The sequence below is a fragment of the Pogoniulus pusillus genome, chromosome 18 (genome assembly GCF_015220805.1).
Source record: "Pogoniulus pusillus isolate bPogPus1 chromosome 18, bPogPus1.pri, whole genome shotgun sequence".
Taxonomy (NCBI): Eukaryota; Metazoa; Chordata; class Aves; order Piciformes; family Lybiidae; genus Pogoniulus; species Pogoniulus pusillus.
The window spans coordinates 832,402-858,808 of record NC_087281.1 but is presented as its reverse complement, the minus strand read 5'-3'; the positions used below and the strand labels follow the sequence as shown (position 1 = coordinate 858,808).

General features: G+C 45.0%; 1 long non-coding RNA gene across 1 annotated transcript in view; it reads left to right on the top strand.

The window, feature by feature from the left end:
- The window catches only part of LOC135183333 (uncharacterized), a 541,852-nt gene that overhangs the window by 307,685 nt on the left and 207,760 nt on the right, over window positions 1-26,407 (top strand). The window lies entirely within an intron of this gene.

Sequence of the window (26,407 nt, the reverse complement as noted above, 5' to 3'; positions counted from 1 at the left end):
TTGGGACTTTTCTTTGACATTTCTTTTGAAAACACAAATGAGAGAGATTTTTTTTTAAGGAAAAAATACACATAATTGTAGAGCAGAGATAGTAGCTGTGACATAGATAAATTCAAATTATTTGGAAGCAGAAAAGCAAATATCAAGATCTCAGCATATTTCACTTGTTTTCAGTAAATCTTACATTTTAAGGTACCTAAAAAGCCTTGTACTTCTGGATGGCAATGTTATGTCTATGACATATCTGTGATTTTTTTTTCTTCTGATGCTAATTAACAGGATTTGTTATAGTGAGCTACAGTACTCTATTCAGATGTTTGATCACGAAAAAAGGGTGATGTCAATCCTCTTGCAAGGTTTACTCAAAAGTAAGCTTCACTTATACAGCCATGGATTTTATCCAAATAATTAGTACACCCTCAAGTACAAGCACTGATAACATCAAGATAGTATAGTACATTAGAAGTAGAGGCAATCTGTTTTTCCATCAGTGAGTGATAAGCAGAGCTTAATGCTTCTGTTCCACATTGTTATGGGTTTCACAGGATTAATGAATCATAGAATCAGTCAGGGTTGGAAGGGACCACAAGGAGCATCTAGTTCCAACCCCCCTGCCATGCCCAGGGACACCCTACCCTAGAGCAGGCTGCCCACAGCCTCATCCAGACTGGCCTTAAACACCTCGAGCCATGGGGTCTCAATCACCTCCCTGAGCAACCCAGCCCAGGCTCTCATCATCCCAGCATGATTCTCAGCAGTACCATTTCTGAGCTGCTTCATGGAGTGGCATGTAAAGTGTGTAGGCTATGTGCTAGTACATCAGCTAAACAAAGAAGGCAGCAGTGTCAAAGGCTTACAGAAAACTTTAGATTATTGCAGTTGCCTATGAGCTCCAAAGACCACAGAATCATTAAGGGTTGGAAAAGATCTTTAAGATCATTGAGTCCAGCCTTAACCCAACTACCATGACCGTTAAAGTATCTCCTGAAGCACCACATCTACAGGCTTCTTGAACACTTCTAGTGATCATGACTCCGCTACCTCCCTGGGCAGCCTGCTCCAATGCCTCAATACTCTTTCAGACACAACTTAAGCCCGTTGCCTCTCCTGCCAATTACTTGGGAGAAGAGACCAGCACCAGCCTTGCTGCAACCTCCTTTCGTAATTGTAGAGAGCAATAAGACCTTGCCTAAGCCTTCTCTTCTCCAGGCTAAACAACTGCAATTCTCTCAGCTGCTCCTAGTACAACTTGCCCTCCAAACCCCTCACCAGCCTCACTGCTTTTCTCTGGACACGCTCCACAAACTCAATATCTTTCCTATACTGTGGTGCTCAGAATTGAACACAGTACTCAATCTGTGACCTCACCAGGGCTGAGTACAGGGGCACAATCAGTTCCTTACTCCTGCTGGACACACTGTTTTGGATACAGGTCAGGATGCCATTAGCAGCCTTGACCTTTGGGGCACACTGATGGCTCGTGTTCAGATGACTGTCCTCTAGCACCCCCACACCCTTTTCCACCAAGCTGCTTTCAGACACTCTTCCCCAAGCCTGTAGCGTTGCATGGGGTTGTTGGGACCAAAATGCAGGACCCAGCACTTGGTCTTGTTAAACCTCATCCCATTGGTCTCAGACCATCAATCTAATCTGTCTAGATCCCTCTGCAGTGCCTTTCTACTCTCAGGTATATCAGCACACCCACTCAATTTAGTGATGCATGCAAACTTGTCAATGGTGCAACAAAACCCTCTCATTCAAATCACTGATAAAAATGTTAAACAGAACTGGCCTTGACACTAATCCCTGAGGGACACTGCTTGTGATTGGCAGCCGAGTGGATTTAACTCTTACCGCAACTCTTTGGGCCTGGCCATCCAGTCAGCTTTTAATCCACTGAAGTGTACTTCTGTCTATGCCATGGCTCACAAGTTTCTCAAGGAGAATGCTGCAAGAGATGGTGTCAAAGGTTTTAGTAAAATCCAGGTAGGCAACATCCACAGCCTTTCCCTCCTGCACTAGGCAGGTTGCCTGGCGATAGAAGGAGATAAGGTTGGTAAAGCAGGATCTGCCTTTCAGAAACCTATGCTGGTGGGGCCTGATCCCACCACTACACTGCACTTACCATGTCAGCACACCCAAAACAAACCAGTCCATAATCTTCCCCAGTACTGAGGTCAGACTGGCAGGCCTGGAGTTCCCTGGATCCTCCTTTCATTCCTTTTTATGGGTAGGTGTCATTTTGGCAAGGTTCTAATCATCTGGCACCTCCTCTGTTAACCAGAATTGCTGATAGAGGATGGAGAGTGGTTTGGCAAGCTCCTTCACCAGCTCTCAGCTCTCTTGAATGAATCCCATCTGGCCCTATAGACTTGTGAGTGTCCAGGGGGCATAACGGGTCATTAAGTGTTTCTTCCTGGAATATCAAGAGTTGATGCTACTCTCTATCCCTATCAGGAGGTTTAATACAACCCAGAAAGCCAACCAGGGCCTGGGCTGCATCAGCAGACGTGTGGCCAGCAGGGCCAGGGAGGTGATTCTCGCCCTCTACTCTGCTCTGCTGAGACCCCACCTGGAGTACTGCATCCAGTTCTGGAGCCCCTATTACAAGAGGAAAGTGGAGATGCTGGAGTGTGTCCAGAGAAGGGCCACAAGGATGCTCAGAGGGCTGCAGCAGCTCTGCTATGAGCACAGACTGCAAGAGTTGGGGCTGTGCAGGCTGGAGCAGAGGAGGCTCCCAGGTGACCTTCTTGTGGCCTTCCAGGATCTGAAGTGGGCTACAAAAAAGCTGGGGAGGGACTTTTTAGGCTGTCAGACAGTGACAGGACTGGGGGGAATGGAACAAAGCTGGAAGTGGGGAGATTCAGACTGAATGTGAGGAGGAAGTTGTTCAGTACGAGAATGATGAGAGCATGGTCTGGGCTGCCCAGGGAGGTGGTTGAGAGCCTGTCCCTGGAGGTGTTTAAGGCCAGGCTGGCTGAGGCTTTGGGCAGCCTGCTCTAGGGTGGGATGTCCCTGCTCATGGCAGGGGGGTTGGAACTGGCTGATCTTTGTGGTCCCTTCCAACTCTGACTGATTCTGTGATTCTATAATTCTATGAATACCTGGCAGTTTGTACAGAACATTGTTGTGGGTTTTCCTCTCTGCCTCTAATCAGCAAGCAATTGGACCCTTCACCATGGGCCAGCATTTCAGATAGGAAGCAAGTGGTGGAGGAAAAGGGTCACAGTGACTATTTCTGACGTGACCCTTTTATCCATAATTCTCTCCCACATAAAGGACAAAGCTGCATTTTTACTATAAATGAGCCCCAGAGAATAACCACTATCTGAAAAAATAATAACAATTAAACAATAATTCAGGGAATTTGAAATTAGATATCCAGTGTGTGAACAGATTAAGAGAATATTGTCTGTGTAATTCTGGAGAAAACCAATTATGCTTACCATCTAATGAGCAATGGTGCTCTCACATCTGCCAGCAAAACGAATCAACATAATCTATTGCAGGTGGCTGTGTTTTCTAGTCACTGTGCTACAGAAATGGTTCAGCACCATAAATTATAGAATCATCCTCAGGAATTGGTAATATGGAGAAGCACATTCCTCTTTTAAGTGTTCATAGCTACTATTGCACCAAAAAGAAACACTCAGATTGGTGCCCACAATTAACACCTACTGATAAAACCTCACTTCCTGGCTTTTTCGTGGCATAACAAGAGAGCAGCCAACCTGTAAAAAAGGATAGAAGTTCAAGAACCATTGTTCTGACAAAACTTTGCCCTTCACATAGATCATATCATCAAATCAGATAGTAGCTGAACATGAGCCAGCAGTGTGCCCAGGTGGCCAAGAGAGCCAATGGCATCCTGGCCTGCATCAGGAACAGTGGCCAGAAGGACAAGGGAGGTTATTCTTCCCTTTTACTCAGCACTTGTCAGGCCACCCCTTGAGTGCTGTGTCCAGTTTTGGGCCCCTCAATTCCAGAGAGATATTGAGATATTGGAATGTGTCCATAGAAGGGCAACAAAGCTGTGAGGGGCCTGAAACACAAACCCTGTGAGGAGAGGCTGAGGGAGCTGGGGGTGTGCAACCTGGAGAACAGGAGGCTCAGGGATGACCTCATTGCTGTCTACAACTGCCTGAAGGGAGGCTGTAGCCAGGTGGGGGTTGGTCTCTTCTGCCAGGCAACCAGCAATAGAACAAGTGGACACAGTCTCAAGTTGCGTCTGGGGAGGTCTTGGCTGGATGTTAGGAGGAAGTTGTTGTCAGAGAGAGTGATTGGCATTGGAATGGGCTGCCCAGGGAGGTGGGGGAGTCACCATCCCTGAGGGTGTTCAAGCAAAGCCTGGCTGGGGCACTTATTGCCATGGTCTATTTGATTGTCTAGGGCTGGGTGCTAGGTTGGACTGGATGATCCTGGAGGTCTCTTCCAACCTGGTTGATTCTATGAAATTCCTACTTGCATTTCAAGTGACTCTCCCAGGGTACCCCAAAATCCTTCTTCTCTTCCCCTGCTCTGTGGTATGAATGCGAGAACAAGTCATGAAAACTGCTTCCCCCCGCCCTGCCCTGCACCAGAGAAGTGCCATTAAAAAGCTCAATAACTTTCATATAAGCTTTTCAGCTCCTCTGCAGAATTTTTTCAAATCTTATGTATACATGCTACAAGTCTACCTACAAATTTTCCTATAGAAGTTTTCCTCTCCCTTGTACAGCTATATGAGATTCTAAGAATCCGTAACAGTGACGAACATTTGCAATTACAAATGCCATTGTGCTAGTCTGAGCCTAGCTGGAATGATTTGATGAGAATAATTAGATTATATGCTGTGAAAAGGATACAATGGTGATGTCCACTGCACTCATAGGCTTGCTGAGATGGATAAAAACAAGTACACAAATATTGATAACAGAGTGTGCTAGTTTGAAGCAAGCTAGAATGTTTTGGTAAAAGAACTAGATAACAGGCAGTGAAATGAAAACAATTGTGTCTCTTCTCTCACAGTCATGCTGAGAACTCTGGGAAGAAGAAGTAAAACATTCTCCTTTTTTTATTTTTCATTCTGCCTTTGCCTTCAGACCTGGTCACATCTCATTAACCTTGCTCCCACTAACCTGGCTCCCTAACCTCTTGGCTGCACCTCTCTTCTTCCTGAGAACTGGGGTAAGGTTGAGAGGGCCGGGGGGAGGTGTTGGGGTGGTTTGAGAGCCCCTCCTGGGGACTCAGGTTTCTGGGAGGGGAGTTGTGCCTTTGTGTTGTTTATCCTTTGTATATTTCTGTATATAACTGTATATATTGTAAATAGCTGCTTGTATATTTGCTGCTGTAAAATAAATAGCTTCATTTATATTCCCAGAGGCTGTCTGAGTTAACTGGGGCAATTCCAAAAGTGTGGGGGGGTGGGTTAATGCCCAAACCATCACACAGAGTGTGCTAGTTTGAAGCAAGCTAGAATGTTTTGGTAACAGAACTAGATAATGGGCAGTGAAATGAAAACAATTGATGTCAACTTCTCTCACAGTTACGCTGAGAACTCTGGGAAGAAGAAGAAAATATTCTCCATTTTGTTTCTCACTCTTGCTTTTGCCTTGGACCTGGTCACATCTCATTAACCCTGCTCCTACTAACCTTGCTCCCTAACCTCTTGGCTGCACCTCTTTTCTTCCTGAGAACTGGGGTAAGGTTGAGAGGACCGGGGGGAGGTGTTGGGGTGGTTTGAGAGCCCCTCCTGGGGACTCAGGTTTCTGGGAGGGGAGTTGTGCTTTTGTATTGTTTATCCTTTGTATATTTCTGTATATAATTGTATATAACTGTATATATTGTAAATAGCTGCTTGTAAATTCTGCTAGCTGTAAATAAATTGCTTCATCTATATTCCCAGGGTCCGTCTGAGTTAGCTGGGGCAAATACAAAGTGTGGGAGGGGCGGGGTAACCCCCAAACCATCACATTTTTAATTGGCTTTCCCAACGTGGGGCTAGATATTTTGGAGTGACTGGAAATTAGCTCTGGGAATTAAGATGAAGCTAATCAAGCAGCTATTGTATTTGGTTGGTGCATTGCTCTGGTCTGGTTTTGTTTTCTTGGCATTTAGTTGGTTAAAAGGCCAAATTGTTGCTTATTTCATTGATCTGGCTTATAATAAGGCTAAAGCTAAGGTTTCAGATATGTTCTGGAGCTGGGGTGATTTGATTCTTGGTTATGCTGGTTTTAATATCTCTGAGAATATTACCAAGGACATTACAGGAGCTCTGGTCAATAATGTGACAATCAATGGAAATTCTGCTTTAAATATGGCTCTAATGAGAGTTATTCAGCCTAAGACAGGAATTCCAACTGTTTGTATAGGGACATGCTCGTGTAAAACTGTTTTTCTTCTCACTATTTTTAATATTTGCCTCATGATTTTAATATTCATATTAATTTTGGCATTATTGGTGAAAAATTCAAAACCAGTTTCTGTAAGAGCTAGGAAAAATTCTGTGTCTCAGAAGCAGTCTCTTTCACAGCAAAACAAGGGAACACAGTTATCGGCTTCCCCCTTGCCAGCCTCTGCCCCTCCTTCTCCAAGTGCTGGGAGCACAGCCAATGTTCCCGCCAATAACGTAAACAATGATAAGGATAACCAAAACAAGCCACAGAGTTTAGCAGGAGCCTCAGGAGCACAGGCAAGTACCCAAAATCAGAATGTTCCTAGCAACAATCAAAACACGTCAGGGTTGGCAGGCATCCCAGGAGGACAGGCAAATAATAACACTGCTAGTGCTAGTAACGCTAACCCAGTCAGTCCAAATCCTAATGACACCAGCTCAGCCAATTTGAACCCCCAGCCAGCAGGCCAGAACCAAAATCCTCCTGTTAAAAGCAAGGCAGATTTGAACTCACAAGCTCCAGGTCAGACCCCTAAAGATTCAAATGCTCCAAGTCAGACCTCCAATAATTCAAACCCTCCAAGTCAGACTCCTAATGATTCAAATGCTCCAAGTCAGACCCCTAATGGTTCAAATCCTCCAGCAGACACATCCAAGTCTGTTGCTGCTCAGGCCCTTCTGGCACCTGCTAAGGCAAAAGCTAAGACAAAGAGTGGTTCGCAGGAGGATGTAAGAGATGGGACCTCTGGTGATCAGCAGCAGGAGGAGGAAGAGGAGGCAGTTAGTCTGCGAGACCTTGTAGATGTGCTGAGACAACAATACTCAAGTGAGAGGAGTGCTGTGAGGTTAGCTGCCAGGAGAGAGGATGGTTCCAATGAGTTTAGGAATGCTATGAGGAAGATTGTGTTAGGCCCGGCACCACCAGAACAACAGGAGGAAGAGGAGGAAGATGACATCCAAGGCTCCAAGGATCCACTCAGAGAGGTCAGGGAAGTTAGGAAGGAATACACAAGGGAATCAGGTGAGCCAATCCTAAGCTGGCTAGTGAGATGCCGTGGCATTGGTGCTAATGCCCTGCAGGTAGGAGACAAGTCTGCCAAGCAGCTGGGACCGCTCACTAAGGAGAGTGGAGTGGACAAACACTTGGCAAGTCCTCTTGGTAGGGTTAGCTTGTGGACACGCTTTCTGTTGGCTGTGGCTATGAGATATCCTTCCCGAGATGATTTGCCATGGGCTGCCAAGAAGTGGAACATCGTTGAGCAGGGAATTAAGCTTCTGAAGGAATTTGCTGTGAAGGAAGTGCTTTATGGAGATCATGGCACTCATGAGCCTGACGATATTCCTTTGGGAACAGGTCTCATGAAGAAGCTGATTAAGCTTGCTCCTTCATCCTATGCTAACATCTTGGCCAGTAAGTTTCTAGCAAGGAGTGATAATGGAAGATCTTTCACTGTTGGTGAATTCACTGACCAGCTCAGGCAGATTGAGGATAGCTTGTCACATTCTGGCCTAGTCTCTGCCATAAAAACTCTAGGTACAGAGATAAGGGATGGCATTAAGGAGAGCATGAAAGAACTGAAGGAGGATCTAAAAAATCTGGTAAAGGATACCATTCCTGCATCATCTGAATGGGTGCATGTTTCTGCCGTCAGGAACAGACGCCCACCTCCTGCAAGGCAATTCCAGCCTAGGAGGAGACAAATTCCACCTAGACAGCAGCAATCACGTGCGTCACTGTGGATACTTCTGCGTGACACATACGGTGAGAACATGAACAAATGGGATGGTAAACCTACTTCAGCTCTTTCAAAGAGGGTCAGGGATCTGCAGAGTGGCAGAAACAGAGGCAATAATGCCCGAAAAGTAGCTGTCACTTCTTCAGCTCCCGAGAGCAACTGCAATTGTTCCAACAGTTGCAGTTCCTCTCACAACAACACCAATCATTGTGTACACCCTACATGCCATGTTCAGCATTAGGGGTGCCCTGCCTCCAGCCAGGAGGAGGAAAGGGATAGTGGAGAGAACCGAATCTATTGGAATGTTTTCATTAGGTGGCCTGGCAGTTCAAGAGTTCGGAAATACAGGGCTTTAGTTGACACAGGTGCTCAGTGTACTTTATTGCCATCCAACTGCAAAGGGACAGAGTCCATTTCTATCTTTGGAATTACTGGTGGATCTCAAGAGTTAACTAAAATACAGGCTGAGATCAGTTTAACTGGTAAAGAGTGGAAGACACATACTATTGTAACTGGTCCTGATGCGCCTTGCATTCTGGGAATTGACTTTTTGAGACAAGGTTGTTTCAAAGATCCTAAGGGTCACAAATGGGCTTTTGGTATAGCATCTGTAGAGATTGAGGATGATAAATTGAAATTGTCCATTAGACCTGAACTTTCAGATGAATCTGCAGTTGTGGGACATCATGACATAGAGGACCTGGAAGTGCCAATTGCAACTCAAACTGTTCATCACAGGCAGTACAGAACTAACCGTGACTCTTTGTTGCCCATTCATCAGCTGATTCATCAATTGGAGGATCAGGCTGTCATCGAGAAAGCTCCTTCACCTTTCAACAGTCCCATCTGGCCTGTGCGTAAACCTACGGGCGACTGGAGACTCACAGTTGACTTTCGTGCCCTCAACGAGGTGACGCCACCCATGAGTGCAGCTGTGCCGGACATGCTGGAACTCCAGTATGAGCTGGAATCGAAGGAGGCTAAATGGTATGCAACCATAGACATTGCTAATGCTTTCTTCTCTATTCCCATAGCAAAGGAGTGCAGGCCTCAGTTTGCATTCACCTGGAGAGGAATCCAGTACCAGTTCAATCGTTTGCCTCAGGGGTGGAAACACAGCTCAACCATCTGTCACTCAGTCATCCACAATGCACTGGAGAAAGGTAAAGCTCCAGAGCACATCCAGTACATCGACGACATCATTGTGTGGGGCCAAACTGCTGAGGAAGTCTTCGAGAAAGGTAACAAAATCATTGACATTCTGTTGCAAGCAGGTTTTGCCATTAAGAGAGACAAGGTCAAAGGACCTGCCGAAGAAATTCAGTTTCTGGGAGTGCAGTGGCAGGATGGTCGCCGTTACATTCCTCAGGATGTGATCAACAAAGTCTCTACCATGGCAGTTCCCACCAGTAAGAAGGACACACTTTCTTTCCTTGGTGTGGTGGGATTTTGGAGACTACACATTCCTGGTTTCAGTCAGATTGTCAAACCTCTGCATGATGTGACTCGTAAGAGAAACAATTTCGAGTGGGGACCAGAACAACAAGCAGCCTTTGATCAAATCAAATGAGAAGTAGTCCATGCAGTGGGTTTGGGACCTGTGAGATCTGGTCCGGACATTAAAAACATTCTGTACACGGCTGCCAGTGACAATGGTCCAACTTGGAGTCTTTGGCAGAGAGCTCCAAATGAGACACGTGGTCGTCCACTTGGTTTCTGGGGACGTTGTTACAGAGGTTCAGAGACAAATTACACCGCAACTGAGAAAGAGATTCTAGCAGCCTATGAGGGAGTGAAAGCAGCTTCTGAAGTGATTGGAACTGAGTCACAATTGGTTTTAGCTCCTAGACTGCCAGTTCTTAACTGGATGTTCAAGGGCAAAGGTTCATCACCACATCATGCCACAGATGCAACCTGCTCTAAATGGATGGCTTTGATAACCCAACGAGCGCGAATGGGTAATCTTGACCGACCTGGTCTGGTGGAGGTGATCACCAACTGGCCGGAAGGCACAGACTGTTCCAAACCTCCAGAGGAGAAAATAACTCGTGCTGAGGAAGCTCCTCCCTATGGTGATCTCTCTGATCAGGAAAAGAATTATGCTTTGTTCACAGATGGTTCCTGTCGTCTTGTTGGGAACAAGCGAATATGGAAGTCAGCAGTTTGGAGTCCAACCAGGAGAGTTACCGAAACGAAAGATGGAGAAGGAGAATCCAGTCAGTTCGCTGAGGTAAAAGCTGTTCAACTTGCTCTTGATGTGGCTGAACGTGAGAATTGGCCTATCCTTTACCTCTACACCGACTCGTGGATGGTAGCCAATGCTCTATGGGGTTGGCTGAAGGACTGGAAGAAGCATGGTTGGCAGAGGAAAGGAAAGCCTATTTGGTGTGCTGATCTATGGCAGGACATTGATGCACGACTGGAGAAAATTCCAGTGAAGGTGCGGCACGTAGACGCACACATGCCTAAGAGCAGAGCCACTGAGGAACATCAACATAACCAGAAGGCAGACCAAGCTGCTAAGATTGCTCAAGTTGATACCAACTCTGATCTTGACATTGACCTTGATTGGAAACACCGAGGTGAGCTGTTCTTAGCTCGGTGGGCCCATGATTCATCTGGACATCAAGGCAGAGATGGAACATACCGATGGGCTCGTGATAGGTCAATTGACTTGTCCATGGATGCTATCACCCAAGTCATCTATGACTGTGACATTTGTGCTGCTATTAAGCAGGCTAAGCGAATCAAGCCCTTATGGTATGGTGAGAGATGGTCAAAGTACAAGTATGGTAAAGCCTGGCAGATTGACTACATCACTTTACCTCGATCTCGTTCTGGCAAGCAGTATGTGCTAACGATGGTAGAAGCCAGCACCGGATGGTTGGAAACCTATCCAGTTCCACATGCTACTGCACATAACACCATTGTTGGTTTGGAGAGACAGATCTTGTGGAGACATGGAACTCCAGAGAGAATCGAGTCAGACAATGGTACTCATTTCAAGAACAATCTTGTGAAAAACTGGGCCAAAGAGCATGGTATTGAATGGATCTATCACATACCCTACTATGCACCAGCTTCAGGGAAGATTGAGCGCTACAACGGTTTGCTGAAAACCACCCTAAAAGCCATGGGGGGTGGAACTCTGAAAAACTGGGACAAACATTTAGCAGAAGCTACCTGGTTGGTAAATAGTAGAGGTTCAGTAAACAGAGCAGGACCTGCACAATCAGATTTGGTCCAAACAGTAGACGGTGATAAAGTTCCTGTTGTACGTGAGAAGAATCTGTTAGGGAAAACTGTTTGGGTATTTTCTCCTTCAGGCGAAGGGAAACCTGTCCGAGGGGTGGTTTCTGCTGAAGGTCCTGGTCATACCTACTGGGTAATGCAGGAGAATGGTGAAATCCAGTGTATTCCACAAAGAAATTTAACCTTAGCTGAGAGAGTTTAAATTCAAGCTGTTAGGAGTTTTCTGTTCTAGGTAACATCGGCGCCCAACACTGAAAGAATCTACGAGACAATCTACAGTACATGAGCACAAATCCAACATCACCTGGGAGTCCCTGTTCTGAGCTTTTGAATCACCTACATCTGATTGAAGTGTGAACTGAACTTGTATATATTGTTTTAGTCTAAATATTGGTTTAGATTAGATTGGATAATTCTCAGCGATACTCTGAGCGAAGTAGACAGGGGTGGAGTGTGCTAGTTTGAAGCAAGCTAGAATGTTTTGGTAACAGAACTAGATAATGGGCAGTGAAATGAAAACAATTGATGTCAACTTCTCTCACAGTTACGCTGAGAACTCTGGGAAGAAGAAGAAAATATTCTCCATTTTGTTTCTCACTCTTGCTTTTGCCTTGGACCTGGTCACATCTCATTAACCCTGCTCCTACTAACCTTGCTCCCTAACCTCTTGGCTGCACCTCTTTTCTTCCTGAGAACTGGGGTAAGGTTGAGAGGACCGGGGGGAGGTGTTGGGGTGGTTTGAGAGCCCCTCCTGGGGACTCAGGTTTCTGGGAGGGGAGTTGTGCTTTTGTATTGTTTATCCTTTGTATATTTCTGTATATAATTGTATATAACTGTATATATTGTAAATAGCTGCTTGTAAATTCTGCTAGCTGTAAATAAATTGCTTCATCTATATTCCCAGGGTCCGTCTGAGTTAGCTGGGGCAAATACAAAGTGTGGGAGGGGCGGGGTAACCCCCAAACCATCACACAGAGTCACTCTCTGGGCTTTGTGGGCTGTACCTCTCTCCCTAACCTAACCTGCTGTCTGTGTGACTAATCCATCTGCTTCCTAACTCCCCTGGCTGAACCTCTAATCTTCCTTAGGCATAAGGCAACGTCTTGGGTAAGGTAGAGAGGTGGGGAAAAGGTGGAAGAGTGGTTGGGAGCCCCTCCTGGGCACTCTGGTTTCTGGGAGGGCTGCTGTGTTTCTGTATTACTTTCTAACTTGTCTATGTCTGTCTGTAGCTGTAGATACTGCAAATACCTGCTTGTATCTTGTGCTAAGCTGTAAATATAAAGCTTCATTCCTTAATTTCCAGCTTGGATGAGTTTTGTCTGGGTGATTTTCACAAGTGGTGGGGGGGGGGGGGGGGGGGGGGGGGCAGGGAACACCCAAACCACCACAGCCATATGTTTTTATATTAAATATAAATACAAGCCGGTTGTGGAAGGCCTACTGTATTTAACCTGCACTATCAGTAACGCAAAACAGAAAAGACCTTTCAGTGGCACTGCTGAAGCAACTCCCAAGGCATCAGTGAGTTTCAGAAGGTGAAGCGTATCCATGAAGAGTATTACAATAATGAGCTGGGGGGGGGGAGACGAATGGATTTCCTGATTCCTTACTGTGCTTTACCCATTTGTTCGGTGTTAGGATTGTACAGAGCACTCAGGCTTTCAGAATGCAAACATACCTTAGATGTGGCCTTTTTCAGAAGATGAGATGAGACATGTCTACAGCTGTGCCTGTCTGACAATAAGGCAGAAAAGGATCCAAAGGGACTGAGAAACTCACAGGCCAACGAACTGCGTTGTGCACTTCGCTTGTGTGCTCCGCTAGTCTCAACATTTGTAGGCCTGCACTTCCAGCTGGTGTAGCTTAAGAGTTTAGTGTTAGACCAGAGAAAAGAGACTCCCCTAAGGGACTAGAAAGTACCAATAGGGAAGCCACAGCATATTGTGATTTGTTTTTCCATTCCAGATCCTGTATTATCTCTACACAAGGAGCTAACCCCTGGTCAGTGCTCTCCTGGCCTGGCTTTGGGCAGCTTGGCTCTTAGCTGCTGCTTTTGCTTTTGGCTCTGTGGCAGTGAGGCCTAAGTGGCAAGAAGTCTATTTCCTGCTGCACAAGGAGGCCTACTCAGGCCTAGCTGGGGCTAGGGGCGGGCAATTCTGTCTTTCCATAGAATCACAGAATCAACCAGGTTGGAAGAGACCTCCAAGGTCATCCAGCCCAACCTAGCACGCAGCCCTATCTATATAAGTCCTTCTTGGCTTTACCACCTCTGTACCTTTGGTAATACATTTTCTTTTGTAAATATTCATAGAATCAACCAAGTTGAAAAAGATCTCCAAGATCGTCCAGCCTAATCTACTGCCCAGCCCTGTCCAATCAACTAGACCATGGCACTAGGTGCCTCAGCCAGGCTTTGCTTGAACACCTCCAGGGACAGCAACTCCACCACCTCGGCCTCCTTCCTCCTAACATCCATCTTAGACCTCCCCTGCCACAACTCAAGACTGTGTCCCCTTGTTCTGTTGCTGCTTGCCTGGCAGAAGAGACCAACCCCACCTGGCTACAGCCTTCCTTCAGGTAGCTGTAGACAGCAATGAGGTCAGCCCTGAGCCTCCTCTTCTGCAGGCTGCACACCTCCAGCTCCCTCAGCCTCTCCTGACAGGGTTTGTGCTCCAGGCCTCTTACCAGCATTGTTGCCCTTCTCTGGACACCTTCCAGCACCTCAACATCTCTCTTGAATTGAGGAGCTCAGAACTGGACACAGCACTCAAGGTGTGGACTGAGCAGTGCTGAGCACAGGGGCAGAATAACCTCCCTTGTCCTGCTGGCCACACTGCTCCTGATGTTATTTCTATTTACCTTTCATTTCCATTAATGTTTTATTTTACTCCTTTGAGGTAAAATACATTCTGTCCTCTGTCCAGAGCCGTTCCAGCTCAAACCAGGACAACAACTAACCAGGGACATATGTGTTCTGCCAAGCTGTTCATTTGTAAGCCCTTTCCTGAAGTTGTTGAAACAAAAATAGTCTGCACAAACCTTTTGTTCCTTGGGAAAAGAAAAAAAAAAAAAAAAGAGCTCTTCTCTGAGAGGAAACACATCAAATAGAACAAGCCCTTGTCAGCCCTGAGGTCAAGTTATCTCAACGAGTAACAGTTAAAAGTAGAGACTTTCTATATTTTCTTTCCGGAATGGCCAGCTCCACCAAAGCAGCAGCTTTATGACACTTACATGTATGTGCATGGGAATACCTACGAATTTCAATACCATTTTCTGAAGTATGTGCTATGGACAATAGAAAAGTGCTTGTGTGTTACTCCAAAAGGTAACACTTGTTGTAACATTAAGGGAGCTGGAGCCACAGGCTCTGTGTGGAGTACCTGTATCAAATAGCAGATTAATTGCCGGGTGCATCATGCAATTTGCCTTAAGCAAGTACATCAGTATGTAATCATAAGAATGCTGTGCTAGTTTGAGCTAGCTAGAATATTTTGATGAGAAGAATTACTTTATGGGCTGTGAAAAGGAAACAGTGGTGATGTCTGCTTCACTCATAGGCTTGTTGAGATGTATAAAAATAAGGACATAAATATAGATAACAGAGTTGCTCTCTGGCTCTGGCTTCCTGCACTTCTCTCTCTTACCTGCTGTCTGTGTGACTAATCTTTCTGCTTCCTAATCCCCCTGGCTGATTCTCCAAACTCAACTTGAACATAAGGCAAAGTCTGGGACAAGGTAGAGGGGTGGAAAGGAGGTGGAAGGGTGGTTGGGAGCCCCTCCTGGGCACTCTGGTTTCTGGGAGGGCTGCTGTGTTTCTGTATTACTTTTCAACTTGTCTATGTCTGTCTATAGCTGTAGATACTGTAAATACCTGCTTGTCTCTTGTGCTAAGCTGTAAATATAAAGCTTCGTTCTTTAATTTCCAGCTGGGATGAGTTTTGTCTGGGTGATTTTCACAAGTGTGGGGGGAGCAGGTAACACCCAAACCATCACAAATGCATATTGACAAGTGACTGATTCTTTGTAGTCCCACTGAATAACAAAGACTGCCATAAAAAATTGCTGCTCTTCAGGAAGAGGTATCTAGAAAAAGCTGACACAGGCAATACTTGTGACCATTGCCCTGTACTTCACAGAATAGGAGCAAAACACTTTTTTTTCTTTAACATTTATGCTTCTGACATCCATCACTAGAATTCTTTTTTTTTTCCCATTCTCATAGGCATAATGAGCCTTTCTATGGGAATTTCTATAGTATTTTAAGCCATCATCCATTAGTGTCTGCTTATGAAAAACATTTCTTTATGCATAATTATACTACTGAGATACAGCTGTGCTGCCCAGGCAACCTCGAAATTCCACAGTATCTGTGATTTTTCTGAAGAAAAAGTGGTCTCTCCAAGGTCACATTAAAATTCCTCGAGTTTTGTAAGGAAAAAATGTGACCTAACTTTCATTACTTCCAAAGAAATCATAGAAGCATAGAATCAACCAGGTTGGAAGAGACCTCCAAGATCATCCAGTCCAATCTATCACCCAGCCCTGTCCAATCAACTAGACCATGGCACTAAGTGCCTCAGCCAGGCTTTTCCTGAGCACCTCCAGGGACAGTGACTCCACCATCTCCCTGGGCAGCCCATTCCAAATGTCGTATTTCAAATGTGGATATACTGACAATAGTCTGTTCCTCTTATGCAATTGAACAAGGATGATATTTCATTCCTATCTATCTGGAAGAATGATGAGCTGGGTTTGACAGATCAGTTATAAAGGTAGTATCTTTGTTTCCTTAATACAATATAAATAGGTAGATTTAAAAAAAAAAATCTATTCCCTTTCTTGCCAGTCATAACTGGCAATTAAATAATGCCAGGAGTTACCAAGGAAATAACAGAAACCCAGCTCATTCACTGAGTTCCTATAACAGCAGCTTTAATTACATTAAAGATCAATTCCAATATTGAGAAGCATGCTGTGCAATTTCATACTGGCACTGCTGGCTTCACTGCTCCATAGACTTAATACTGATTTTAGATTAACCATTGTATCTGTGTACATTCACAAAAGTCAGAGTATTCAGCCTCTTGTTTGCAATTTTGCTGAAGAACTGTTCTGTTTCCAACACACACTTCAAAAAGACAAAAGCCTTCTCCATGCCAACTATTGTGGTGACACAGAAGTTAAAATGCAGTAGATAACAATGGGTCTGATTCTGACAGAAAACACAAGTATCTGTGCAGTATTTCCATCCTTTTGCACACAAAAGGGTGAGGAAAGCCTGATGGTGATCTGCACACAAGTAGTCTACTTGAAGCTTTGGCCCATTGAGAATTAAAAGCCTGGAGTAAGGAGAGAGGTTGTTTATAGTCAATATCCTTAAATATCCATGTGCTTACATATAAACTTAACTGCAACCCCTTATTTGAAGAAAATAGGCCACTTGTTGTGGTGTTTAAGTAACCAAACCCAGAGAAATTAAGTCAGCCTGAGGCCCTTTTGCCTTGCTGTTATATGATGCACACAGGGAAACCTTCAATGTCATATAAAACATTGCCAATACATTAAAATGCAACCCATGAAAGCATACCTTAGCTTGGTGGTGGTTCGTATCAGAATCTACAGCAGTGATACTTTATTGGCTGTTTCTCCAACCCATTGGCAACCTTTATATCAGTTCTCCCTTTATTCTGCTTCTATACTCTTTCTCCTACTGACCCCAAGGATAGCTGTGATGGATTCATTCACAAGGCTTCTGTACAAAAAACTCCCATGCTATTCCCTGGGCAGCTTGTTCCAGCATATGACAACTCTTTCAGTGAAGAAATTAGAATCAGTCAGGCTTGGAAGGGACCACAAGGATCATCTAGTTCTAGTTCCAACCCCCCTGCCATAGCCAGGGTGTTATGGAGGGCCTGTAGGCCCAAAAATAGGCTTGTTTATGCCTTGCCCTCCCTGGACATGTTTTTCTGCCTAAACCAGTGGTAAACACATTAAATGGATAAAAGGGGCACAATAGGCCTGGTGCCACAAAGTCTGGTCTGCCAGGACCCTTGGCTGTAAACAAGTTGTGTAAGTCCCCACACACCCAGCTTGTGTCTGCCTAATGCTAGGCCCATGTGATTCCCATATTTGGGAAAGTCCAGGCAAGTAGCTTCTGCTTATTATGGTAAGATTTGGCTGACTGCCAACCTGATTGGTCATTCTAGTGGCCAAAGGAGCCATTAATCTCGGCCCACAGTCAACAAATAGGGGTGCACAGGTAAACAACATGCTCTGACCCTCACTTGCAGCTCAGACCCCCAAGCTCGGCCTCCTCTCTGCTCACACTACCTTGCTAGCTCGGACTCGCCTGCCTGCATATTTGCAGAGCTCCCTTCAGCCTGCCTATATATGTATGCAGAGCTCATAGCCTCCCAGCAGCCAGCCGTGCACACCTTGCATGCCCACTGCCTGCTAAGCACCACTGCCGTTGAGTAAACCAGGAAGTGGACTCTGAATTATCTGCATGCTATCGGCCTGCTAGCTGCTTGAGAATCGTGCTCCAGCACCTAGGATCCTGCCTGCTAAGAATCCCTGGACAGAGCATCCAGAAGAAGCCAGCAGCACCAAGGCAGAGATTGCATCCTTCGCCTGGAGAACCAGGTCAGAGACTGTCATTTCCCCAGAAGCTGGGAAGATTCATCCTTTCCCCTGAAGCTGGGAGGATTCCAGCCTCAAAGTCCATGGGCAAGACTCCTCTGAAGTTTGGACACTAGTAATAGGCTGTGCTGTAGCTCTGGAGGGTGATTATTGATTAATAAGAGTTGTGAGTAAATGCTTTAATACCTCTGTAATATCTACTGCCTCTGCCATAGCACAGGAATCAGTTTTCAGCCCATTCTGCTGGGCAAACAGTATATGACCCCAAATGGTATTTGCCACGGGGAAAAACTCCTCTCTCAGTTTATACTTTAAATGTTTGCTAGTTATTAATAAGTTATGGTAGATATTTATCCTAGAATGTTTTCCTAACTGTGTAGAACCATTTTAATATAAATCTATGGTGGTTGGGGGTGGCAAGAGTTCAGAATGTTGAGTTTAATAAATATATATTTTTATAGAATAGTATCTTGCACCAATTAATTTCTCCCCTCTGCCAAAATCGGTGTAGGTGGCAGAATACCCCTCCGCAACACAGGGACACCCTACCCCAGAGCAGGCTGGCCAGAGCTTCATGTAGCCTGGCCTTAAGCACTTCTAGGGATGAGGCCTCAACCACCTTCCTGGGAAACCCATTCCAGGCTCTCACCACTCTCATGCTGAAGAAATTCCCCCTCACACCCAGTCTGAATCTCCTCGTCTCCAGCTTTGCTCCATCATTTTTCTTAATGTGCTATCTAAACATCTGCTAATACAACTTGAGGCAGTTTCCTCTCATCCTACCACTTACTATCTGGGAAAAGAGACCAACATGTACTGCTACCTCCTCTCATGTAGCTGTAGAGAGCAATAAGGTCTTCCCTGAGCCTCCTTTTCTCCAACCTAAGCAATGCCAGTTCCCTTATTTGCTCCTCAAAAGACTTATGTTTCACCAGCTTCATTGCTCTTATCCAAACAGCATCCAGCAACTCAGTGTTCTTGTAGTGAGTGACCTAAAACTGAGCACAGTATTTGAGGTGCAGTCTCACCAATGCCAAGTACAAGGGCATGGTCACTTCCCTACTCCTTCTGGCTACACTATTCCTGATACAGGCCAAGAAGCTGTTGGCCATTTTGCCCTCCTGGGCACACTGCTGACTCCTGTTCAGCTGATTCTCAACCAACACCTTCATGTACTTTTCTGCCAGGCAGCTTTCTAGAAACTCTTTCTCGAGCCTGTAGCTTTGTGTGGGGTTGTTGTGACCGAAGTGCAGGAACTTGGCATGTGGCCTTGTTGATTCTCACACGACTGGCCTCAGTCCTTTGCTCCCTGGGATAGGACAAGGAGCAATGGGTGTAAGTTGCAGCACAAGAGGTTCCACCTCAACACAAGAGGGAACTTCTTTACTGTAAGGGTCCCAGAGCACTGGAACAGGCTCCCCAGAGAGGTTGTGGAGTCTCCTTCACTGGAGACTTTCAAGGCCTGTCTGGATGTGTTCCTCTGTGATCTGTGTTAGATAGGATTGTCCTGCTCTGGCAGGGGGGTTGGACTGGATGATCTCCTTGGGTTCCCATCCTGTGAAGTTTTGAGAGTTCAGCTAATTGTCCTTTAAATAAAAAATAGATATTCACTGACTGAAACAAATACCTTGAACACATTCACAGCAAGAGAAGTCTCCCACACTTGCAATAAATATTTACTTAGAAAAAGGTATATGCCAAACTCACAGAAGTGTCACTGTGAAATCTGATTTGCCATCCGTTTTTGAGCTCTCCTCATTAAATCATGAAGGAAAAAGCATAGGATATAATTTTCAAAAGGTCATTTGCTCACAAGGAAATGGTTCATGACAGGCCATGGAAATATCTCAGAAACACCCCATAGGCTGAAATGTTCTTTAATAAGTTTCTGAGGGCTTCCAAGCAAAAACTGTGTTCAAAATACATCCTGATGATTTATAAGCAGCAGGAGTTAAATTGGATAATTGCATATTTGCTACTAATTAACTGACTTGTTAATTAGCATTCGTTTGCTATTCCATGTTCTTCACATGTGGTAATATATGCATATGGCAAGGTTGTGACATCACAAAACAAGCATGAATTTAACTGTGAGGATTAAGCATTTAAGATCAAGATAGGAGAAAAAAAATGATGTCTTAAAGATGTTACTTTAGTTTATCCCCAGCTTGTGATCCTTTACCTTTCCTTAGAATCAGAGAATATTAGAATCAATCAGATTGGAAGAGACCTCCAAGATCATCCAGTCCAACCTAGCACCCAGCCCTAAACAATCAACCAGACCATGGCACTAAGTGCCTCAGCCAGGCTTTGCTTCAACACCTCCAGGGATGGTGACTCCACCACCTCCCTGGGCAGCCCATTCCAATGCCAATCACTCTCTCTGCAACAACTTCCTCCTAACATCCAGCCTAGACCTTTCCCAGCACAACTTGAGACTGTGTCCCCTTCTTCTGTTGCTGCTTGCCTGGCAGAAGAAACCAACCCCACCTGGCTACAGCCTCCCTTCAGGTAGTTGTAGACAGCAATGAGGTCTGCCCTGAGCCTCCTCTTCTGCAGGCTGCACATCCCCAGCTCCCTCAGCCTCTCCTCACAGGGTTTGTGTTCCAGGCCCCTCACCTTGCCAATATGCATTCATTCTTTCTTTGTAGAATCATCCAATCTATCTGGGTACTCCACCTTCACACATGTGGATAGCTTTTTAAGGTTAGTAGCTTTCTTAAAAATGCCTTGACTGCCGAGTGCTTGTTGTGCTAGTAATTACTATCTGTATTTTAAATATTTTATGCGGTCTCCTTAAATTTTACTTTAACATAGCTTTTGTCTAACAGCGCCCACCTTTATAAAACTAAATATTTCCTGCAATAAGACAGAAAACAGCACAACCTACTACTACTTAACGTATTTTTATGTCAAAACAACAGGAACAAGCTGTTTTTCATTTAAATGCAATTCTTTTAGAGAACTGGTTTTTTTAATAAATAATTGACTCTTTTTGACCACTCTGGTGCCCTGTAATGCAGCCACAGAGTATTTGCCAGGTGGTTTTCCACCATCAGGCAAAGACTGGATGAGGCATTTAGTGCCATGGTCTGGTTGATTGGACAGGGCTGGGTGCCAGAGTTGGACTGGATGTGCTTGGAGGTCTCTTCCAACCTGGGTGATTCTACAATTCCATAATAAAAAGAATTTAAAAATGTTGCCATCCCTGCCAAAACACTCACATGTGAAGATGATTAATAAAGATGAAAACAAGTCAGAGATCTTCAGTGAGGTGCTCTGAAGATCAGGACAGCTGATCTAAGTGAGAAGATGCTTACAGGTATGCGGCCATACCCACTCCATGGCCTCAGGGAGAGGAACCTCAAGCTGTCAGTGTGACAGCCATGACTCAGCTTTAGACACCACCTTTATGCAGAGCTTCAAGATCCTGTCTCGGTTCTAATTTAAATTCCCAGAGACTCAAATATATTTGATAGAACCAAATAACAATTTATAGAGTGCTCTTCCCTCTCCTTTCCCAAAAGGAAGGAATTAGATGTAGAGAGAGGAAAAGATAAGCACAGCCAAATAAATAAATCTCACTCGATTTGGAACTTAAAAAGAAAAGTTTAACAATAAAGTAAAAAGGTATCTGAAGTAGGGAAGTTACAAAGGTATAGGGAAGGGAAAACAAATGGCTTTGTCTGCCTCGTGGGTGATGGCCACGTGGTAAAAACAAAGAGAGCCAGGAACAGGATGGTAATGCTGGCAAGCAGGGAGGCAGGGAGCACAGAGAAAGAGTGAAATAGGAAGTCCTCCTGCTTTTATGGATCTCTAGACAGGAAGGGGCAGTGAGCTAACCATCATCCAGTAGTGTTCAGACCCACCCCTGGGGAGGGGTCAAGACCACCTAGGGTCAGGTTCAAGGTTCCTCCCCCTGAAGGGTTAACCCTTGTGCTAGTTAGAAGCAAGCTGGAATGTTTTGGTAAAAGAACTTGATAACAGGCAGTGGAATGAAAAACATGGTGTCTCCTTCTCTCACAGTCACGCTGAGAACTCTGGGAAGAAGTAAACTTTCTCCATTTTGTCTTTCACTCTTGCTTTTGCCTTAGACCAAGACACATCTTTCTAACATCACTGCTTTCTGACCCTGCTCCCTAACCTCTTGGCCGCACCTCTATTCTTCCTGAGAACTGGGGTAAGGTTGAGAGGGCCAGGGGGAGGTGTTGGGGTGGTTTGAGAGCCCCTCCTGGGGACTCAGGTTTCTGGGAGGGGAGTTGTGCTTTTGTATTGTTTATCCTTTGTATATTTCTGTATATAATTGTATATAACTGTATATATTGTAAATAGCTGCTTGTAAATTCTGCTAGCTGTAAATAAATTGCTTCATCTATATTCCCAGGGTCCGTCTGAGTTAGCTGGGGCAAATACAAAGTAGGGGGGGGCGGGTAAGAGCCCAAACCATTACAACCCTGTATAGATCCCCCCTCAGAAAAGGGAGCTGTGTTATCAACAACACTTGCATTAAAAGTATTTGATTTGCCTCACCTGTCCTGTCTTGGTGAATCAAAGAATCAACCAGGTTGGAAGAGACCTCCAAGATCATCCAGGCCAACCTAGCACCCAGCCCTAGCCAATCAACCAGACCATGGCACTAAGTGCCTCAGCCAAGCTTTTCCTGAACACTTCCAGGGACAGCGACTCCATCACCTCCCTGGGCAGCCCATGTCTATAGCAAATCACTCTCTCTGTGAAGAGTTCCACCTAACATCCAGCCTAGATATGCCCTGGCACAGCTTGAGACTGTGTCCACTTGTTCTGGTGCTGTTTTCCTGGCAGAAGAGACCAACCCCCACCTGGCTACAACCTTCCTTCAGGTAGTTGTAGACAGCAATGAGGTCAGCCCTGAGCCTCCTCTTCTCTAGGCTAAATCCAGGTCCCTTTAACTTTAGAACTGAGTGGTGTCGCAGTTGCAGTGGGAAGTTGTTTGGTTTTTTCCCATACTTTTGTCAGTAACACACGCAGTGTATTGCATGTCTCAGCTGCCAGAATGACTTATGCCCTCTTTGCCTCAGCATGGGTACCTGCATTTATGCAGAAATGGAAAGGCTGCTTATTTCTTATATGACCGACTCTGCTCCTTTGGGTATAAAGTGCTTTTATGAACAGTCAGGTGAAAACAACCCACTTACCTTCACAATAATAAATTAGCCTGTGTGACTCAGAGTGGAAGTAAGGGGAGTAAGAATTCAAGGTTTGTCTTGTTTTTTTCTGAAATTCAAGCCACATAATCCCCACACAGCCATGCATATGAAAATGAGGTTCTGGAGAGGTAGAGGTTCTATAGAAAAGAAAATGTTAAGACTTGATTGGCCTTCAGTTACATAAAGAAATAAAGACTGAGAAGCTGCACTGAATTTTTGTTTCTGGATGGCAGAGGATGGTAGTGACTCAGTCCTCACTGCTATGCCAGCATACTTTTCTACACAAGTTTTCATTAAGATTAAAAACAAACGAGAAGGCAAAGCATTTTCAGCTTGCATCAATGTGTTGTTGACAAGTAGCTTGAGTAAGTGACCTGCCACAGCAGACCAAGCCAAAGTATTCTCATTTGGATAGCTCACAAGCAGGTATTTCTCATGTGAAATTCAGAAAGGGCAGGCTATATAGAAATGGATATACAGAAATGAAATTAGGTTTCACTCTTGCTCTGCAAAAATCCATAGAGTCTACATTCACCGCTATTCATGCTATATAAAGGAAAGCCTGGATTAGCACACACAATGGCAAGCATAAGAAACTAATGCAGTATATGATGAATTAAATGTGGAGATAAAAACAGACGTAGCATAATCACTACCTGCCTCTGGTAATGATAAAATTTGATCCGAAGAGAAAAGGTTTGCATAAGGAATATTAGTCAGAACACTAAGGGGACTATTAGTCAGAACACGAAGGAGAATATTAGTCAGAAACAAAAATGGCACAGGAAAGTTATACAGGGCTAGCCAGAACCAGTTTTTCTCCTAAGCTTTGGGTCTTGCAGTTTGTACCTTTTCAAGCAACACCTCATGTTAATTCTTCCACAGAAAAGACACACAGGTAAGATGCTTCCAAGAGCCATTTTGGCTTCTTTCAAACTCTTTTACACCCTGCTTCAGAATGAGCCAGCAAGCACAAACGATTTCCCAGACCTCACCTTCCCTCTAAGGAAAGCTCAGATAAACACCATTCATGTGACAAAAGCTCTTCCCTGTGCCTTAGACACTACCCTATCTTATCCTGAGCCCTGGCCTCTTGCCTAGGGGAAGCTGGGAATACCCTCTTCTCAGTGAGGCTCACCCCAGTCAAGTCACATCTGTTAAGAGCAAGAACAGCTGACTTTAAGGGAAAGACACCTTCCTGCTCACACTCTCACATAAACAAATGCAACGTCTGTGAGAGTCAGATCACTGACCAAGGAAGAAAACACAGGTAGTGACAGCATCAATTCCTTTCTGTGGAGTAATTCCACATCCGTCAGCCAAGGAATATTAACATTTAACCTTTCTAGTTAGGGAAGTTGGAGAGTTTTGTACAGGATGTTCCTGAAGTGTTTCTGTTTCGTTTATTAGCACCAGCAAAATCACACAGCATCATTGATCTTTTACCTTGTTCTAACAATAAAATACAATGCTTTTTTAATTGTTTTTCATATGCTCTTAAGTCCTGATCTAGAAGGGTTATCTTCAGCCACAACAGTTTCTGTGCATATTAAATCTTTGTATTCTAATGAATGAACTTGTAATGCTGGGTCTTTTAATACATGTACCTGTTCTTGAAAGACAGAGCTCAATGGAGATCAGCTTCTCCCCCCCTCCCCCCCCCCCCCCCCCCCCCCCCCCGTGAACAATTTTAATCTGGTAACAATCTACTGTAAAACATCTGGTAGTTAGCAGAAACTGGATTTGAGGTAGCTAGCACAGATACAGGCTGGGTGGCAAATGGCTGAGAGCCTTAAAATGCATGTCAGTAATGTGGAGAAAGAGGTAGCTTTTTGAAGGGTTCAGCTTGACAGATACATGGGGCAGGTTTCAATCAGTTACCAATAAATCATCATTAGCACTTCTGATGTAATGCTTATCTCTGTTCTAAAACCAAAGCATGCTTTACCCAACATGAGGCAACTCTTTCATAACAAAGCAAAGGACTGAATCATTAGACTGGAAGTTGGCAGTTATCTAAAGATCAATGGTAGCAATCTAATTATGTTCAACATAGGCAAGAAGAGGACAATCTCAAAGGGCTTTGTAGATAGGCAGATGGACAGACAGGCAGTACTTCCGAAGTGTTAATTACCAAAAGCTGAGGGGGAAAAAAATGTAAACAAAAATAAAAGGAGCTTCAATGACACAAGTGAAAATTGAAGCTGTTGAAAAAACAGTAAGTCAAAAGCTTCACTTCTACAGCAAAGAAAACTTGACAAAAATCTTGGGACACTACATGTATGAGAAGCTGCCCAGATAGCAAATGATAAATCACACGTAAATAAATGCCAATTGGTATAAATCAAGCTAGGAACTCCAGAAAGCAAGCAAGGAAGAATAAGGAGGAAGTGCTGAACCCATGCATTATCAATACTAACATGATCAGAAGACTTCTTTGTGCTGGTTTATGGGATTAAGACTCACCTCCATGAGCAGACAAAAGCAAGGGCCAAAGTGGGCCTTGATAACAGACTGAAGTCCCTGCAATCCCCTGCTCTGTGTCCTCCTGAAGCTGTCCCAGGAGAGATGCCAGACTATAGTCTCCCAGATAAATGAAGAGAAAAAATTCACAGGTGACATCACAAGCCTAGGAAACGGCTGCATCCAGCTCTGGAGCCCATATTACAAGTGGGATGTGGAGATGCTGGAGTGTGCCCAGAGAGGGGCCAGGAGGATGCTCAGAGGCTGCAGCAGCTCTGCTGTGAGCACAGACTGAAAGAGTTGGGACTGCTCAGTCCGGAGAAGAGAAGACTCCCAGGTGACCTGTGGGAAGCTTTCTCCTGCAGCGAGGTATGGAATGTAAACATCAGACCCTGTGATGGGAAGTGTCCTTGGAGCATTACAGGCTCCCAGGGGCCTAGGCTGAGAACTATGAGCAACCCACGCACAGCTGCCAGGGGGTGGAATCTGCCAGCCCCCGGGGCGGACACAGCCCCAGGGGGGCTGACCCTGGCCAGCCCCCCTGGGTGGTACTCACAGGTTGTTTACCACAGGTAACCTATCTCTGCCTTACACTTAACTTGGGGCCAGTCTGTACTGTCCACTTGTGCCAGCCCCAGGCTGGCTGGAAACACCTCCTCTGGGGGCTATGTAAGCCATTGTATTGCCTTAATAAATCATACTGATGCACAGATGCCGAGAAGCTGCTGTCTCAAGTCGTCAGTACCCGATCTCGCCTC